General features: G+C 44.6%; 1 protein-coding gene across 4 annotated transcripts in view; it reads right to left on the bottom strand.

The window, feature by feature from the left end:
* JADE3 (jade family PHD finger 3) overlaps positions 1-11969 on the bottom strand; it is a 154058-nt gene extending 142089 nt beyond the window's left edge. For 2 of the 4 annotated variants that reach the window (XM_065538569.1, XM_045384239.2), the window contains exon 1: positions 11881-11969. The gene's annotated coding sequence lies outside the window, so the exon portion shown is untranslated. Of the gene's footprint in view, positions 1-11501; positions 11801-11880 lie in introns of those variants that run through there. The other 2 variants (XM_005593391.3, XM_005593390.5) reach the window with 2 other exon arrangements.
* Between the last annotated feature and the right edge of the window lie 881 nt (positions 11970-12850).

The following is a 12850-nucleotide window of genomic DNA, read 5'->3' as shown; positions in this document are numbered from 1 at the left end:
GAAAAATCTCAGAGAAAGCGCCCACCATGGTGCTGGCTGAGGAAAATAGCACCCACTGTGAAACCTACCCAGATTCCTTTATCCCCAGTACAGAATAAAAAGGCTTAGTCTTCAGGGGGAAGGACATGAAACCCATGGCTGGGGAACACTGGTGGATACCCACTGCAGCTAGGATAAAGGAACATGGGAAAAAGAAAAAGAAGCTTCAGTCCAGGAGGAGGAAAAGGAAATCTTGCCAAGGACACACTCAAGACCCAGGCTCTAGTACCTGTCTCAGTAATGTTTAATCAGATCATCAGAGAACTCCCTCCTCCCCTACTAATTACAACCTGGCAAACCAGCTCCATGGTTAAGAACAATAGAATACAACTGGGAGAGCTGTTAAAGATAGCTCTTGGGAAGCAGCACAGAGTAAAAACCCAAAGCAAAGCAAGAGTCAAAATGAATGTATCACTAGAGAAATCAGAAATCTCTGGTGCCTGGTGGAGCACAGTGGCTCATGCCTGTAATCTCAGCACTCTGGGAGGCCAAGGCAGGAGGATCGCTTGAACCTAGAAATTCAAGACCACACTGGGCAACATAGGGAAACTTCATCCCTACAAAAAAAAAAAAAAAAAAAAAATTTAAAAATTAGCTGGGCATGGTAGCACGCACTGTGGTCCCAGATACTCAGGAGGCTGAGGCTGGAGGACTGCTTGAGCCCAGAAGGTTGAGAGGTTGAGGCTGCAGTGAGCCATGATCGCGTCACTGTACTCCAGCTTGGGTGACAGAGCAAGACCCTGTCTCAAAAAACAAAAAAAAAAAAACAAAAAAAACAAAAAAAAAAAAAAGAGAAAAGGAAAAAAAAGAGAGAGAGAGAGAAAAGAAAAGAAATCTCTGGTACCCACAGCAAAACAAAACCAATCCGATATCAAACAGGTCAACTCTTGCTGGGCACGGTGGCTCACACTTGTAATCCCAGCACTTTGAGAGGTCAAGGCACTTGAACCCAGGAGATCCAGACCCAGTCTGGACAACATGGTGAAACCCCATCTCTACAAAAGATCTTAAAAATTAGCTGGACATGGTGGAGCACACCTATAGTCCCAACTACTTAGGAGCCTGAGATGGGAGGATCGCTTGAGCCCAGGAGGTCAAGGCTGCAGTGAGGTATGATCATGCCACTGCACTCCAGCCTGGGTGACAGAGCGAGACTCTGTCTCAAAAGCAAAAATACAAAAACAAAAAAACACAGGCCAACTCCTGACCAGATTAACACAAATCCCCATAAATATGTTCTTCTCCAAACATATCAAATATTAACCTAAGCACTGCCCATGTTCAGCTTTTGGCATATTTGGGAGGCGTAACAAAAGGCAAGAAAACACTCCAAGTGACAAAGGAATTATTAAATCCAGACTCAGTAAATGCAGATGTTGAGATTATCAGAAACAAAACTTAAAAGAACTATGATTAATATCTTAAAGACTCTAACATAAAAAAGACAATATGCAAGACCAGACAGATAATTTCAGCAAAGAGATAGAAACTGTAAGAATGAATCAAAGGGAAATGCTAGAAATTAAAAAAAAAAAAAAAAACAGCAAGAAAAACAATGGGCTCAACAGTGGACTTGACACAGCCAAGGAAAGAATCAGTGAGCTTGAAGACCAAGCTTATTGATCAGTCAATAAAAATTAAAAAGAGACAAATTAATGAAAATATTGAAGAGCATTCAAGAACTGTAGGGTAATAACAAACAATATAATACACTTGTAATTGGAATCCCAGAAAGAGAGAGAGAGAGAAAAAAAAAAGAACAGGATAGAAGAATTATTTGAAGAAATAATGGCTGAGAACTTTCCAAAATTAGTGACAGACAACAAACCATAGATATAATAAAGTTCAGAGAACACAAAGCAGGATAAAAATGAAAAAAATTTTAAAAGCCACAGTTAGGCATATCATATTGAAGCTGCTGAAAACCAAAGACAAAAAGAAAACCTTCAAAGTAGTCAGAGGAAAAATGACACATTAACTATGGAGGAACAAGGATAAGAATTACAGCAGCCTCAAACTAACGTGGGAACAGACAGCCAAACACCACATGTTCTCACTCTTGGGTGGGAGAGTTGAACAATGGGAACATATGGACGCAGGGAGGGGAGCATCACACACTGGGATCTGTCGGGGGGGTGTGCGACTGGGGGAGGGATAGAATTGGGAGAGGTGCCTGAAGTGGGTAATGGGTTGATGGGTGCAGCGGGCCACCATGGCACGTGTATACCTACGTGGCAGACTTGCACGTTCTGTGCATGTATCCCAGAACTTAAGGTATTAAAAAAAAAAAAAAAAAAAAAGAATTACAGCAGCCTTCTTCTCAGAAACTATGTAAGCCAGGCAATGGTGGAGTACTATGTTGAAAGAGGAAAAAAACCTGTCAACCCACGAAAGTGTCCTTTCAAAAGTGAAGAAAAATGAAAACTTTCTCAAACAACCAAAAACAGAGAATTTACTGCCAGCAGATCTGCCCTCAAAAGATAGGTTAAAGGGAATTCTTTAAGCAGAAAGACTGTGATCAAGGTAGGAAACCTGGATTACCATAAAGAAATTAAGAGCATTGGAAAAGGAATAAATGAAGGTAGAATACAGTCTTATTAAACATTTGAAAAGCCAATTTCCCAAACACCAGCTAAGGGCCAATCGTGCACATTGGCCTTCTAAAGATAGCAGCCTCAGGCCTGCTATGTTAACTCTTTTCTGCACAACACAGTATATTTTTTAAAAAAAATCCTACAACATCATACTTGATGGTGAGAGACGGAATGCTTTCCAAGATTGGAACAAGTTAAGGATGTCCTCTCTCACCACCACAATTCTGAAAAAGAAAAAAGCCAGGCCAGGTGTGGCGGCTCACACCTATAATTACACCATTTTGGGAGGCCAAAGCAGGAGGATCACTTGAGGCAGGAGTTCAAGACCAGCCCGGGAAACATAGCAAGACCTTATCTCTGCACAAAAAATATTTTAAAATAGCCGGGCATAGTGGCATGTGCCCATAGCCCCATCTACTCAAGAGGCTGAGACAGGAGGATCACTTGAGCCCAGGAGTTCAAGGCTGCAGTGAGCTATGATGGGGCCACTGCACTCTAGCCTAGGTAATAGAGCAAGACCCTGTCTCTTAAAAAGCAAAAAAGGCCAGAGGTAGTGGCTCATGCCTGTAATCTCAGCACTTTGGGAGGCCAAGGTGGGAGGACTGCTTAAGACCAGGAGTTTGAGACCAGCCTGGCCAATACAGTGAGACCGTTTCTATAAAAATTTTTTTAAAAATTAACTTAAGCATACCCTGAGAGAAAAATTGTAAAAAGCCAGAGTACTCATATTATCTGATTTCTAGGCTTATTATAAAGCTATAATAATCAAGACTGTGTGTTAATGGAGAAATGATAGCTACATTGATCAATGCAACAGAGAGCCCAGAAATAGATCCAAAGAAGCATAGCCAACTGATTTTTGATACATATGCAAAGGCAATTCAATGGAGAAAGGATAGTCTTTTCAACAAGTGGTGCTGGGACAACTAGACATCCATATGTGGAATATGAACCTCAATACATACTTCACATTCATGGCAGGAGAGAATATAAAACGGTAGAACCACTTTGGAACATAGTTTGGTAACTTCTGTCAAAGAAAAATCCACTAATCCCATTCCTACGTATTTACCCCAATAAACCGCAAACTTATGTCCACACAGAGATCTATCTGTACACTAATGTTTACCACAGCTCTATTCATAACTACCAAGAAACTGGTAACAACCAAGTTGTCCTTCAACAGGGGAATGAACAAACTGTGGTATATCCATACAATAGAATAGCATTCAGTAATGAAAAGGAACAGGTTATTCATTCACATAGTATGGATGAATCCACTAAAAGCAAGAATTAAAAAAGGCTATATATTGTATGATTCCACTCATGTGACATTCTGGAAAAGGCAGAATTATAGTTTAAAATTCAGAAGTACACTATTGTGAGGCATTTCTAGGGGGAAAAAGTGGCTAGATTTTTTTTGAACAGGAATAGCTCTGATCAGGTCAACTTGGACAGAAGTCTATGGAAGTTCACATCACTATATATCATCTCTTTAAAAAAACGTATTTAACTTTTAAAATAAGAAAATATATTCACATTGCTTAAAATTCAAAACACATACATAAAAGTTTATGTACTGAAACGTCTCCCTCTCACCCTCTACCTGCTTGGTCATGCATGCTCCAAAACTATCAGTGTCTTCAATATTCTTGATTGACCCTTAGGATATTATCAATCTTTTGCTACTACAAGCAATACTCCAATTAATATGCAAATATTTGTTGAATACATTCCTGGAAGTGTTTGCAGGATCTAATGATGTGTGTGTTTATAAATTCTGACTGCTCTTTCAAGTCACTGACTTTTAAAATGTCAGAGATTTTTAATTTTTAATTTTTATCCTAGGAGGAAAGAAGAAAAGCTAAGATTCTATCACCAGGCAATTTTCTGGAGGAATGTACATCTCTTAAGACACGCAAAATGAGCCTTGTATAGTTTCCCACACATACTTCCTAGGGTCCAGTTGCATTTTCATGTAATATATTTCAGGCTACAAGCTGTTGTAAAGCCTATTTCAGTTATGTGGAAAGTGTTACTTCTGAGATCTTCACAAGCAAAGGTCAAAGGCTGATGCCCCAAATTGGTAATTCCTGGCCACTCACTTCACAGTGCAATGCTGGATTTTTCACTGCAACCACAGGAAGATTTTTAAATCTTGCCCAATTAAAACACATCTACAGAGAATCCCTTGCCCTTATTACCAATGCTCAAATAAGGATTTCCTCTCTTAGGTACAAATTATAAATCACATAAAGGTTCCAAGGAAAGACTGCAAATGTTTCTTTCATCTCTTAAGTGGTCATGGTTCCCAAGTAACAGTCTTTTTGCTTGACCACAAAACCTAGCAGAGTCTAATACACTAGGGTTTTCGTGATAATGCTTGAATGGAAGGTTGAGAAAATCTAGGGACTCCTTTGAATAATAGCCATGCAAGATCAGAAAGCAGTTAAGCCACTCACAAGAATATCTATGTCCAAAACCACACTGTCTCCCGTCGGCTTCTTCCTAGAAAAACCATCACTCCATTCCACACTCGGTGGAAGAGGTGTTACCAATGGCACAATCACATTATTTAGTCTCTAGAATACACTACATTCAGAAATGGGTGTTTAATAAGATTTATCAAAGGTTAAGAGCTTACATTCACTGCTAATTATTATGAATTATTGAAGTAATGGCCCCCAATTTTTTCACATCTCCCTGTATCCACACCTTTGAATGGTCACCTCCCACAATGACTCTGGGCTTGGCCACAGAAGCACTTCCATGCTTTAGCTTATGGGACAATAGCAAATGTGACACAGCAAACATTTGAAAAGTGCTTGTGTACTGGTGCTTGCTCTCAGTGGCTACTCTGTGACTTCAAGACTACCAGGTTAGTAAGTCCAGACTAGCCAGCAGGAGGGCAGACCACATAGAGTGGAGATGAACCATCCCAGCTTAGGGCCTCCTAGACCAACCAGCCTGCCAACCAACAGATGTGTGAGTAAGGCTATCCCAGATCATCTAGCCACCAGCTAACCACCCTCCCCCAAAAAGCTAATTGACACAGGCTACTTAAAAGTAAATATGTTTGTGGCCTAGTACTTATGGGAAGGGAAACAGAACACTGGTTTTCCTCCTGTGAGGTTTACTCTGTAGATAAGAAATAGTTTCAAACAGAAAAACTTCCAGTACCTGGATGAGAATAAATAAATATATAAGTATTGAAAAAATACTTAAGTCTTCCCAGATTCTAACAAATGTGCTGTCTGCCATCACAGATGGCACACACATGCAAAAAACAAAAAACATAAAAAAAATTTCCATTTAGTCACTGAAGTATCTTTATCATGATATATTTAAACCAAAGTCTTATACTCGACAGTTCCATTTCTAACACTGAACAACAACTCAGGTTTCCAGGAATTACGTTTTCTCTCAATTCTACTTTTTCCCCATGTGACAGGGATCAGTGAGAGCTGAAAGAGCTCCCTTAATGCAGCCTAAAAAGCATCAGCTATATGAGCCTAATTAAACCTCCTTCTAGAAGCATTCTGAAGGACCAACTTCTTCCAGCATCATAGAAACTCTTTTTAGCCATGTTAATGGCAGTCAATAAAAACTGTTTAAGACCTACACATTTGGTCTGGGGACATTGCCTCTATTGGATTGCAAGGTGGGACATTGAAGGGGAAATGACTTTCTTAAACCATTTTTGTTTAGGCCTCGCTATATGCTTCTCTGGATATGAGAGAGAGAGAGAGAGACCTCCAATTAGAGAGAGAGAGACCTCCAGAGAGAGAGAGAGAGAGAGAGAGAGAGAGAGAAAGAGAGAGAGAGAGAGTGAGAAACACCTCCCATTGTACTTGGAATAAAACACAAGCTCCTTAATGAGGTCCTGTAAGGCCCTGTCAATCTTTCCCTGCCCACCTCATCTCTCTTACCCCAGTTCCTAGCCAAACCTCTGTGGATCCTTTCCATATCTCTCTCCCACCTCAGTGCCCTCACAACACCTGCTGCTACCCCTGCCTGGCAATCCCTTCTCTCTAACTTTTACCTTGCTTATTCCTGCTCATTCTCAAGGCTCAGGGCACCATGCTGGTCTCCCTCACAGGGACATTCTACCTTATACTTGCTGCGTGACCTTGGGCAAGTTACCTTTGCTTCACCTTTCTGAGTCTCACACCTCAGAGAGAGAGATCCTCTGTTAGTTAAGCACTTAGCACAGTACTCGGCACACAGGAAATGTTTAAGAAATAATTGCTGCTGTTATTGTTATTATCCTATATGATAATGTCCATCATAGCTCTTAGTGCAATTAGATACTTATTTGTTGAAAAAAATAGAAACACACCCCCTCCCCAGCTTGGATCCCACCTTAATACCTATTACTTTTCAGGCAATTTCCCCATATATTGCATTTTTGTAGAGTAAGATGAAATGAATGTTTACAAAGCATTGATTAATTCTCACTACCACCATCAGAGATATGGTTTGACAAAGAAATTGAGGCACAGAGAAGTTAAGTAACTGGCCAAGAGCAAGTGGTAAAGCTAAGATTTGAATCCAAGTTGGCCTGACCTCACAGCCTGTGCTGGGTATATGACACCAAAGGCTTCCCTAACTCACGAACCTTGTCATCTAAGAGCAGGCCTCGGAGAAGATAGATCTTCATAGTTACATCCATCCCAAATGACTCCAGAGATCTACTCCTCAGATCCTTAACCAGGATGGTGCTCCCATCACTCCCTGTGAACCCCTTCAGCAGAGCACTCTTTCCCCTGACTGTGAGAAGATGACTTAATTCCTTTCCACTCGAAGTTGAGCTGTAAAGGGGATGATTATCTTTCACCTCTTATACCCCTAGCAAACAGAAGGTATTCAATACATGTTTGCTGAATGAATTAAATGAAAATCTTGGAGAATATATTATTGTTACAAAGTTGGGGAGTGGAGTGAATTTTCATTAACAATATTAAAGTTTGGCATAGTTAAGAACAAACTTGACAAGAATGGTGAGAAAAGTGGGGTTTATCTTAACCACTTTTACAATTGATAATGATTTCTATATCTAGCCCTAGAGATTCTACAGAGTTTACAAACTGTGCTTCATAGCTGTAGGTAGACTTTGCTCTACCTCTGGGACCCTGCCTCACCAACACTGTTCTGCTATACCCAGTGGCTGCAACTAAGCCACTGTTCAGGACAGGATGCCCTTGATAAGTACCAATCTCTCAGTGATGACTAACAAATGGCTTGAAAGAAAGAACAAATAATAAATCTCAGTGATTACTAACAAATGGTTTGGAAAGAGAAACAAAAAGAGCAAGTGATAAAGCAAATGAGAGTAAACTGTTAATAATTGAGAATATAGTGAGTTCTTTGAACTATTCTTGTAACATTTTGTAATTATCAAAATAAGTTTTTAAAATCTAAAGAAGAATGTGTCCCAGAAGATTTCAACACACAAAGTCTAGTGTATTGGCCATGCTGGTGTCATATTTTCTTGTCATGTGTCTCAAAAAAACAAACAGACAAACAAACAAACAAACAAAAAACACATTCTAGGCTCGGGTTTCCTTGCCCAGCAGCCAATACCAAGTGAAAAGGAGCTCCTTGGGTAGCAGGGCACAGCCATGGTTCCTGGGTTGTGGCAAAGATTAAATTATTTGCTGCTTGAAAAGTACTGATGAACTCATAGGTGTCTCCTATTGGTCAAAGCCCCAGTACTATTTTCCCACACTAGGTCCTTTATTCAGTTGGTTGCCTTCTGAGTTATCACCTTCCTTTTCACAAGCCTAGCTATGAAATCAGGCAAGTTTTTCCCAAGACCCTTTTTCTCTTACTTTCTCCCAAGAAAAGCACAGAGGCAGTTCTAATGGTAAGAACTTTGCTGCTATTGTCCATGAAAAAACCTACAGGAACAAGGCAAAAATAACCATGGGGGAGTCACAAAGATTCCAGAAAACAAAACTCAAAGTGGTAGTTATTTGGTCTGTAATGATCACTTACTTGCTAGTAACCATTTATCCTTTTATCACTTCTATCCATTCATCCTAGATCCTCCCCACCATGCAAACCAGAATGCTTCAGCTTTCCCAGCCAATGTAACTGGAACAACAGAAACTTGTGAGCCATTAAAGTGTCCCCACGTTAGGAGAGTGCCAGACAGGTGTCACCTAACACTCACTTCTCACCTATATTGTGGGGCAAGTCAAGATCATAGTAAATTATACCTCAATGAGAGATTTTCTTAATGTAAGACAGCATATTACCTCTGTCTTCTCAGCTCCTATTTTGTGTAAGCTCAACAAGGAGATAGGTGCATTATGTCCCATGATAACGTTCAACTTCATTTTTGGACTGGCTCTCTACAACTCTGATCAAGGCTTGTAAGAGCTCTCTAACGCCATGTCTTCATCAACACCTGATGCCTCCTACCTCCCCCACCTCCTCCAAAATACTTGCCTAGTTCCAAACTGACCTCAAAGCAGTGGGCAGAAAGAAGATACAGCTTTGTGTAGGTTAGGGGAAAAAAATGGGTTGTTATGGTTGGTGGAACACAGGAGAGGGAAAAGACAAGCATTATTAAAGGAGAGAACCATACAAAACCTACAAGTCTTCAACACCCTTTCCTCTTTAACTTTCACCAATCCATACTTCTTAGCTATGATGCCAGCCCTACACCATCACCTGTCCTGCCCCTGGGAATCTCCCCTACGGGCCTGAAGGTGGGTCACAACACTTCAGGGAGGAGTGGGAAGCCTTTCTCTACTTTTTTCTACCTGTGACCAGATTCACATCGCATTGCTGAGGGCAAGCAACATGACTCAGAGAAGGGGGGAGAGAGAAAGTGTGAATTCTAGAGCCAGCCTTGCACCCCTGAGTACTCCAGAATTGACTGGACAGAAAATGCAAGGCAACAATATTGGGTTAAAAGCTATTCTCTAGCAAACAAAAGCGTAAAGAAGAGCACAACTGGAGAAAAGGTGGCAATGATGGTGGCTAACATCGATTGAGAGTTGAATACACGCTGGGCACTGAAACACTTCTCAAAGATCTCAGGTAATCCTTGAAGAGAGGGTATTATCCTTTTACAGTTCAAGTATTTAAGCTCAGAGCTCACTTTAAATGAAAGAGAAAATGATATGGAGGTAGAATACTTCTAGGTTAAACAAAAAAGAAAAAAAAATCTATTTTCACTTATCCGAAGAGTAATCCCATGATGTTACAAAAGCATAAGAACCACACTACTCAAAGGGTACGAAGGCCGGGACCCACATTCCCATTGTCTACAGATGTTTTGGAAGTATTAAACTAAATAAAAACACAATGCTTTGTTCAGACCGACTCTTCTCTCAGCCCTACTCTTTCCCCCTCCCAGACCTAGGCTGACAAGAAGTGGCCAAAGGGAAAGTATTTAAGAGGAGAACTGGTCTAGGAAAGTGGATTGCGGGTTGCTTAAACTAAGCAAAGACGTTGTGCAACCAGTTTTTACCTAAATTATTTTTCATTACTTCCCAAATTTAGAGAGCAGCAGTTCACTTTATCAGACTGAACACAGGGAATGAGGTCGCCTTTCCCTCCAGGCCACCACTGGAATCACCTTCAACACGGTTTCTGACTTCTTACACAATCAGAGGGCGGGAGGGGGGAATCTCATCCTCAGCTTCAGAGATAAACGCACCTCACGGCACACACACACACACAAAACAACTCGCGCACATCTGAGGCCATGGATTTCCTTGCAACTCAAAGTCGGAGAAGCGGCCAAACAAGTTTCTTGCCAAATCCCTAGCAGCTACATATGTCCCAGGGCTGCACAGCGATAAAAACTTTGAAACATGCCTCCACATACCACCATTGTGGTCACTCACTCCAGATCCCGCCACCCACTCCTCACAAATAACAAACGAAGGCTGCTCTGTGCAATTTAAAGCTAGACTCCACCGAAGCACTGGCTCTGCTCTGAAAAGCGGGAGAAAAAGATTGAAGGCTATTTAAAAAAACTAAACAAACAAAAAACCAAAAAAGAAAACAAAACAAAAACAAACTACGGCCCTCGGGGCGGAGGGAATGAAACGAACTCGAAAGCTGGAGAAAAGTTAACTTTGCCGTGCCCAGCGGTGGGAAAATTTCTCCGAAAGACTAGCAAAGCCCTCACGATTTTCCCACCCCGGGACCGCCCGACGCTCGGCGGCCACGGACCCGCAGTTCGAACAATGCCGCCAGCGGGAGGGAAAGTTCGCCGACCCGCCGGGCGCCCGCGCTCTCGCTCCCGCCGGGTGGGCACCCGAGCTCTCCGGGGTGCCTCGCCGCACCCAGCACCACCCGTTCTTCCCTCTCCAGGCACTCGGTTCTTTCCGCCCCCCAACATCTAAACAGCCAGGGCGCGCCCTCGCTCCCTGGAGCATCCGACCCCTGGCGGTCGACAGAGCAGGTCCTCCCGCCACGGGTCTGGCCCCGTCAGCCCCGAAGCCAGGCAAAGGGCAGGGACGGAGGAGGGGGCGCCAGGAGGGGGCACCGGAGGAAAGAGCCGCAACAGTTATGGCGCTCAATTCCTGCCCGGTGTAGCCGGGAGCTGCAGCCAAGCTCGCGCGTCCGCCCCCGCCCCCCGCCCGGGCCACCAAGCACTGCCCGGGCCGGCAGAGGGACCACTAGGCACTTTACCTCAGCCCACACACGCTCTCGGCCCCAAGGCGCCGGGGACGCCGGAGGCGACCACGATGTGGAACCGGAGCGACCCGGAGCGCGGCGAGGCCGGGCCGGGACTGTGCGCTCCGCGCCGCTCGCTTCCACTCCCGGAGGCCGCCGCTCCCGCCGCCCACCCGGCGCGACGCCCCCAACCTCGCCCGCGCCGGGTCCGGCCTCCGCGGTGCCTACCTTCGCGCAGCTGGCTCGCGGCTCCTGCCCGGCTCCACGCCGCGGCCCGGCAATGTGCCGGGTGAGTCCGGTCGGAGTGGTAACCGCCCCCCTAACCGCTCGCTTTCTTCTCTTCCCTCCCTCGCACCTGCCCCTTAATCCCCTCCTCGCCCCCGCCCCCCGCCGGGGCCGCCCCCCGCGCCTCAGCTCCCGCCCTCGGCCCTCGTCCGCCCGGCCCGTCAGGCCTCAGCGCTGGGCAGGCGGTTGGGCGGCGGCGGCGGCTGAGGCGGCGCGGAGCACTATTGTATTCCTGACACTGTGCGCTCCCACGCTCCGCCTCTTCCCTTTCCTTCCTCCCCCAACCTCTCCTCCCACCCACCGCCGGCCGCGCTCGCCCTACCGGAGCGGCTCCCAGCCGTCTGCCCGCCGCGCGTTCTTCTGGCGGGCTGGGCGCCGTCGCCACCCGCCGCCTCGACGCCCCGCCCACTCGCCGCTCCCGCACCCGCGGCGCCGCGTTCCAGGTGGGCTCCCCTCCCGTCCAGCTGGGTGAGCCACTGCCCGAGACGCCCCAGCCCCGCCGAGCGCTAGAGAGGACGAGGTGCGGATGCCTAGGCTGTGTTGAAATACGGACTAAGCTTTTCATGGCCCCTTCCAACTCCGAAGTTCCAAAGTGGGACTCTCATACATCAACTCGGCGGCCGTTATTGATTTATGTCGCTTGTGCTTGAATTACCTGTAATAATAAAGCCAAAGTGGCTATTAACAGAATTCATTTAGTCAGTTGCCAGCACAGGTGGTTTGTGATGTTGTGTGGCTTTTTCGATGTGTCCACTGGTTAGGCTACAGCCCACAGTTATTTGATAGAATGTCAATTCAGGTGTTGCTCTGGAGGTATTTTGCTGATGTAATTAAAGCTCCTAATCAGTTGACTTAAAGTTAGGGAGATAATCCTGGATAATCTAGGTGGGCCTGAAGGAATCAGTTGGAAAGCCTTTCAATCAGGGCTGAGGGTGCTCAGTACGTTAGAGAAAGAATTTCCCCTATGGATGACACCTTTGGCCGGTGCCCATTGGTTCTAGCCTTCTCCTGATCTTCCCTTCCTGACTGCGTGCCCTACAGGTTTTGGATTTACTTAGCCACCACCACAATCGTCTAAGACAATAGCTTCGAAGAAATGAATGAACAGGGAGTGTATATACATATATTCCCACCACGCGTTCTTCTGGCGGGTTGGGCGCCGTGGGTGTGGGTGTGTGTGTGTGTGTATATATATAATTTCCTACTGGTTCTGATCCTTTGGTTGAATCCTAATATAGATGTTTAAGCAACAAACCTTTTTGGCTTACCTCTCTGGGTTTGGAAATGTACTA

The sequence above is a fragment of the Macaca fascicularis genome, chromosome X (assembly GCF_037993035.2).
Source record: "Macaca fascicularis isolate 582-1 chromosome X, T2T-MFA8v1.1".
Lineage (NCBI taxonomy): Eukaryota > Metazoa > Chordata > Mammalia > Primates > Cercopithecidae > Macaca > Macaca fascicularis.
This window is presented reverse-complemented; position numbering and strand designations above follow the sequence as displayed.